This window comes from Pezoporus wallicus, unplaced genomic scaffold, assembly GCF_028554395.1.
Source record: "Pezoporus wallicus isolate ANWC-B61680 ecotype Strahan unplaced genomic scaffold, APGP_CSIRO_Pwel_v1 contig_6382, whole genome shotgun sequence".
Classification (NCBI taxonomy): domain Eukaryota; kingdom Metazoa; phylum Chordata; class Aves; order Psittaciformes; family Psittacidae; genus Pezoporus; species Pezoporus wallicus.
The window spans coordinates 2,102,604-2,108,670 of record NW_026638015.1 but is presented as its reverse complement, the minus strand read 5'-3'; positions in this window follow the sequence as shown (position 1 = coordinate 2,108,670).

Below are 6,067 nucleotides of genomic sequence, written 5' to 3'. Positions count from 1 at the left end.
GAGGCCTACAGTGATGCCCAAGAGGGACTCTTCATCAGGGACTGTAGTGATAGGAAAAGAGGTGATGGGTTCAAATTGAAACAAGGGAAGTTCAGGTTAGATATAAGGCAGAGGTTCTTTACTGTGAGGGTGGTGAGGCACCAGAAGGGGTTGTCCAGAGAAGCTGTGGCTGCCCCATCCCTTGCAGTGTTCAAAGCCAGGTTGGACACAGGGGCTTGGAGCAAGCTGCTCTAGGGGAAGGTGTCCCTGCCCGTGGCAGGGGTTGGAACTGGATGAGCTTTAAAGTCCCTTCCAACACAAACCAGGCTGGGATTCTATGCTAAAGATAAGCTGCCAGGCTACTGTGGGCGCAACCCACCATGACTTGGAGCCATTAATGTGTGGGGCTGTGTCCTGTGACTGACAGTGGTACCGCGCTGACAGGAGGGCTGCTGGGGAGTCCAAACTGCAGAAGCAGGAGGAAGAAAACCAGCATGGGATGCTGGGACCAACCCCACTGCATTGTCCTGGATCCCGTGTTGCTCCCAGCCCAGGCCAGCTGCCATCTTTGTGGAACAATGGGAGCCCTGGGGATAAAGTCACCTCCTGCCTGGAAGCTGCTCCTGGAGATCTCCCCCCTTGGCACCACCAGGGCTGTTGTGGTTTCCAGACAAATGGACATTTTCATATGGGGCTGGTGAAAACTTGGTCATTTCTGCCCAGATGACCATTGAGATTATCCCACTTGTTTACCTCCCTCTCCCTGGAATGAGAATGAATTCTGGTTGCATCTTCCCTCGAGATGTGCAGAGCTTTCTGTTTGGTTTTGAATTTTGTTGGGATTTTGGGGAGAAATTCTAAAAATAGATAAAAATTCTTCACAAAATAGGGGGTTCTGAAGTGCTCCTGTTGCACAGAGCACAATTCCCTTCTTCACTCTTCATCCCATGAGCATCCCATTGACCGCGTTGAGAAATCAAGTCCAGATTGCCCCATCTCACCCAGCTCAGGTCTGAAGCCACACCAGGCTCTTGTTAAATGCACTTGAAAGAGCCATTTCCAGACACTTTCAGGACTGGCACTGCGTCACTGCATCAGCTTGAAACGTGCGTGGTGATCGGTGTCTGATGGTACCAACAAAGTCTTCTGCTAAATTATCTGCAGACAGAATACTTGTTATTCCCTAGTTCTAACAAAGCAAGCAGGAAATATTCCCTTTCCCTTCTTTCTGACACTGTTAGAGGCTTCAGAGCTAAGTTTCTGCTGTCTCCAGTCTTTCTTAGAAGAGGCTGGGGGTATGGAGGATGTGCAGTGTATGGTAATGTGGAGGTAGGCATAGTTTCATCATAGAATCATAAAGAAGTTATGGTTGGAAAGGACCTTAAGACCACCTTCTTCTCCCAGGCCTTTGTGAAACTTTGGAGCTGGACCCACAACTGGACATTGCACTGCTGAACATCACAATGACATAGCTGCAAGTCCATGGGGAAATCCAGCTTTGGATCCAGTTCTGGGCCAAACTGTGCAAGACATGGGCTCATCTCAGTCACAGGTAGGTACTTGCACTGTTTGCAGTCACCTGTGAGCAACATACAATGAAACTCCTGCTTTCCCCTTGCAGTTCCTGCTCTGTCTCTGGGCTTTGGTGCAAAACTTGTCTCTAGTGCATCAGTTACAGGAGCTCGGGAAGGCTTTTGTAAGCAGATAACATGGAGGGATTGTATAGGCAACAGGCAGCAAAGGAAGCCAAGAAAATCTCTAGGTGGCACTTCAAGTGGGATATTAAATCAAACAAGTGACCTTCTTTATGAAGGCAAGCAACACAGTTATCCCGGTATGTAAAACTGGTTTGAATCCTGGTAAAGGAAAAGGGTGTTTGCAGCTCTCACTACAAGAAGAAAAGGGGCAGGAGCTCCATGTCATGGTTTGAAGACTCAGTCTAAATCTAGGTATAAACCTGAGGCTGAAGAATCACTGTATGTCTGGGAGATGACAGGCTGCAGCCTCTTCCTTTACTTGCCATGGGCTTCTTTTAACAGGGGATTTTGTTATCCCTTGACTGTGCTCTTGCCCTGCATTTATCAATGTCAGCACACCCTTGAAGTTGTCTTTGGCAGAAGGTATAGACACGAGCATGAACTGATGTCTGTTCCTGATGAGCCCAGAGACAAGACCAGTGCAGTGTGGTGGCACAGAGGCACAGGCACACGTGAGAATGAACTGGACCCTGAGATTCATCGGGGCTGAGGTTGGAGCAGAGGCACCAAATCCCGCCTCTGCCGCCTGCTCCCGAGCTCCCAGCATTATGCTGGTGTCAGTACTAATTAGGCTTTTTCAAGGCCTGTTTGAGCTTTGATTACCAGCTGACAGGTATGTACAATCCCCCTTCTGGGATCTGTAACTCCCTGCAAATCATCAAACTGTCTTCAGCCAGCTTTGGACCAGAGGAGTTTTGCCAGAGGCATCCTGCATCTGTTGCATCATATACAGTACATTAAAACCATCTTTATTGCTCTTTATAAAGAAACCACAGTTGTTAGAGTCCTGAATGCTCAGCCCTCATGTACTTCCTTGCCTGTGTAGTTATTTGCCCATGTTACCCCCCGTTGCTTTGAGACATAGTAGTACATAAGGCAGCTAATCATTTAAAGCTATATTCATCCTTCCTTTTGGAAAGCAATAGTGGCAGATACATAACGACATGCTGGATCAAGGAGGCGGGACTGATTCAGGCCCATCTGTAATTTATCCAGTGGGAAGTGCAGGGGGAATGTCTTTGTTCATTTGTCTTATTCAAACATGCCTATCACATCCTCTTGATGTCTGTGTGATGATCTGGAACAGGGGGGAGGGTAAAGAAATTAGAGAGGAACAAATTGATGACAGCCATCACAAAAGAGATGCAGTCCCCACCAGCACCCAATGGAGAGCAGTGGAGCCTGTCCCCTTGGAGAAGGGCCATGGAGCAAAGGCTCGCCAGGGCCATGGGTGGCTTCCAGTTCACATCCCTGAGTGAGACAGGAGGGCACGTGTAGAGAAACACACAGGGGGAAACATGCTGCTCTACTTGTGAGCTTGCCAGGATGGTTTAAGTGAATGGAAAGGAAAGGTTTCAGACCAGATAGTTTATAAAACCCTAAGTCAGAGTCATAGAATGGTTTGCATTGGAAGGGACCTTAAAGCTCATCCACTTCCAACCCCCTGCCATGGGCAGGGACACCTTCCACTAGAAGGAAGATGGGGATGGGTAGATGTTCTTGTCAGATGTTCACATCAGCAGACACTTTCTTTTTCTCAGTCTAGGAGGTTTTAAAAACAAACCTAGCTAGGCTAGTTGGGAGGATTTGCACTTCTTCAGGTAGTAGTATGGGATTAATTAAACCTTGCAGCATCCTGAGACACCATAGAATAGAATCATAGAATCGTTAGGGTTGGAAAGGACCTTAAGATCATCCAGTTCCAGCCCCCCTGCCATGGGCAGGGACACCTCACACTAAACCATCTCACCCAAGGTTCTGTCCAACCTGGCCTTGAACACTGCCAGGGATGGAGCATTCACAACTTCCTTGGGCAACCCATTCCAGTGCCTCACCACCCTTACAATAAAGAACTTCTTCCTTACATCTGATCTAAACTTCCCCTGTTTAAGTCTGAACCCATCACCCCTCGTCCTATCACTACAGTCCCTAATGAGGAGTCCCTCCCCATCAGGATATGTAGTTGAGACTGCCCCTCCTGTACATAGCAGCAAACCCAACAAGGGGAGTTGAGTTTTAGGAAGGCTGCAGGGAATCAGTGTCCAGTTCTGGAGGCTAAAGCTGTTTTGGGCTGTTGCCATTTCATCATTTCACTAGTGTTCAGTGAGCAGCAAGATCTCCTGCAGAGAGCGAGACTTTGCCATGACTGGTTGGAGTTTGAAACAGGAATCAGGGCACAGCTGAGGGATCTTTGTCCTTCCTTCCATCCATTCCTTCCTCTGCCCCGCTGATGTGCCGAGCCCCAGCACAGCAATTCCCTCTCCCACAGCTCCCCATCCCCTGCTTTGCTTTCAAAATCAGTGTTCTGGCTAACATCATGGCCATTTGCAAAGTGTATGAAATATTCCTGCATGTACCAAGGAGTCACACTTAATGTGCAGCTTCTGGTTTTGAGGCTATAAAACCAGAGCAGCTCCACACAAGCAGAAGACGATGCATTGACAGCTACAAGTGGAAATGTTTCGGTGTTTTAGTCGAAGGGAAATTCATGAAGACGTTCTTTTCACTTCCACTCTGAACAACATCTCAGTTTTACAAGTGAACATTTCTCACCAAGTGGAGTTTCAGCTTTCCATCACCCAGAGCTGCCAGCAGCAGTTTCCAAGCCCCTTTATTTATACAAGTTACAAAAGCAGAAAGGTCACTTCTCTGTGCATCTCTCAGGCTTTAACAAAAACAATGAGGTACCCAGACATCACTGGAAGAACCACAAAGCTTTGACAGACAGGCAGTGTTTCATACTTAAACCTGGTCTCATGCCAAACCTTAATGTGAAAGCATGAGAATGGCAAGAAGAAATGCCATTATTAGGTATTTCCTGCGTGGTCTGAAATCTCAGCATCTCCCCAGACTATGAAAGTGAGTGGACAATTCTTTCTGTCCAAGACAAATCAAATGTTGAAGGAAAATGAACGAAAAATGAAATCTTTTCTGTTCTTAAATTCATATTTTCAACATAGCAAAATCTTCAAGTATTCTCTTATCTTGGCAGTTCCAGTTAAGCATAGCTTTTAATCAGAATCCATTCCATTAAACTGAAGCAGAATAGAAACTAAGCTCAGATTTTAGCCATTCTGAAAGAGACGTAAAATCATTTTTCCTGACCACATCTCATGTGTAGGCAGAACAAAGGCAAAATGCTGCTTTCTGATGCTCCTACGGTCACACCACTTACAGCAACAGGCTGCTCTGATATCACAGAAATAGCCTTTAGATTGGCTTTTTGAATCTGATCCATACCCACCATTTTAATAGATCCAAGTAGGAAGTGTGTTGCAGCACCTTGGTTGGGATGAGAATAGGTTCAAACGCTTTTCTGCACAACTGGAATTTCCTATTTCTATTGGCTTGGCCTGAGCATCCCTCAAAAAGAGATCTTTTTCCCCATAAGTTCTAATATCTTCTACCTGGTCAGTAACATCACGTGAGGAGCCACTTTCCAAAGCCTGGATGCTGTATTTCAGCATACAAAGTTCAAAGCCACGTCTGAGCATCTCAACAGATCAGCAGCATTTGCGTACAGAGGGAGAAGAGATTCAGGGGGTGAGCTCATCTCCATTGCTGGTGGCAATCAGAGGCCCCAAGTCTTGTACATCAGTTTCCACAAACTTAATTTTACGGACTTTCTTGCGGTTATTCCTGATTTATGACAATAAGAGATTAAAATGAGGCTCAGGGAGGATAGCTTCCTGCTGAAATCCCCAAAGATGCCAGATCTCGCATTATTTCACATCAGAGTAAATGATTCCTTTGGACAAAAGAAAACCCATGAAAGAGATAAATGCTAAGACAGATGGGTTCCTTCAGAGCTTCCTTACTAATCAAATACACCAGTGTCGCCTTCAGTAATGTGACAGGCCATTTAATATAGGATATAATTCATGGGGACTGGGGAGACGGTCCAGGCCCCACATCTCAGTGGATGGAGATGCGCATCCTGATGATGCAGAAGGCTGGTCCATGCATGTGTTCTGCACTAGGAGTTCTGCTTCCTCACCATCATTGTACAGACAGAACAGGAAAATGTAAGCAGTCACTGCAGAAAGACCAAGTTAGGAGGAAAGAAACTGTCAGGAGTCAGACATTTGTGGTTAAGGCACAGGGAGGGTGGAAAGCTGATACATGCCATTTGCAGAGATGCTTTATTTCTGAGAACAAATAGGGGAGAAAAAAGGCATTTCAGGCCTTTGCAGAAAGAGCCAGAACAAGTGAACAGACCTTGGCAGTGCAGTTCCCCCTAGAAATGAACAATGGAAAGTCACAAAAGCCTCAGGGCACTATTAAGAATTAAAAATAACAGCTCACAGAGCTGAACCTGGCACTCTCCTGGC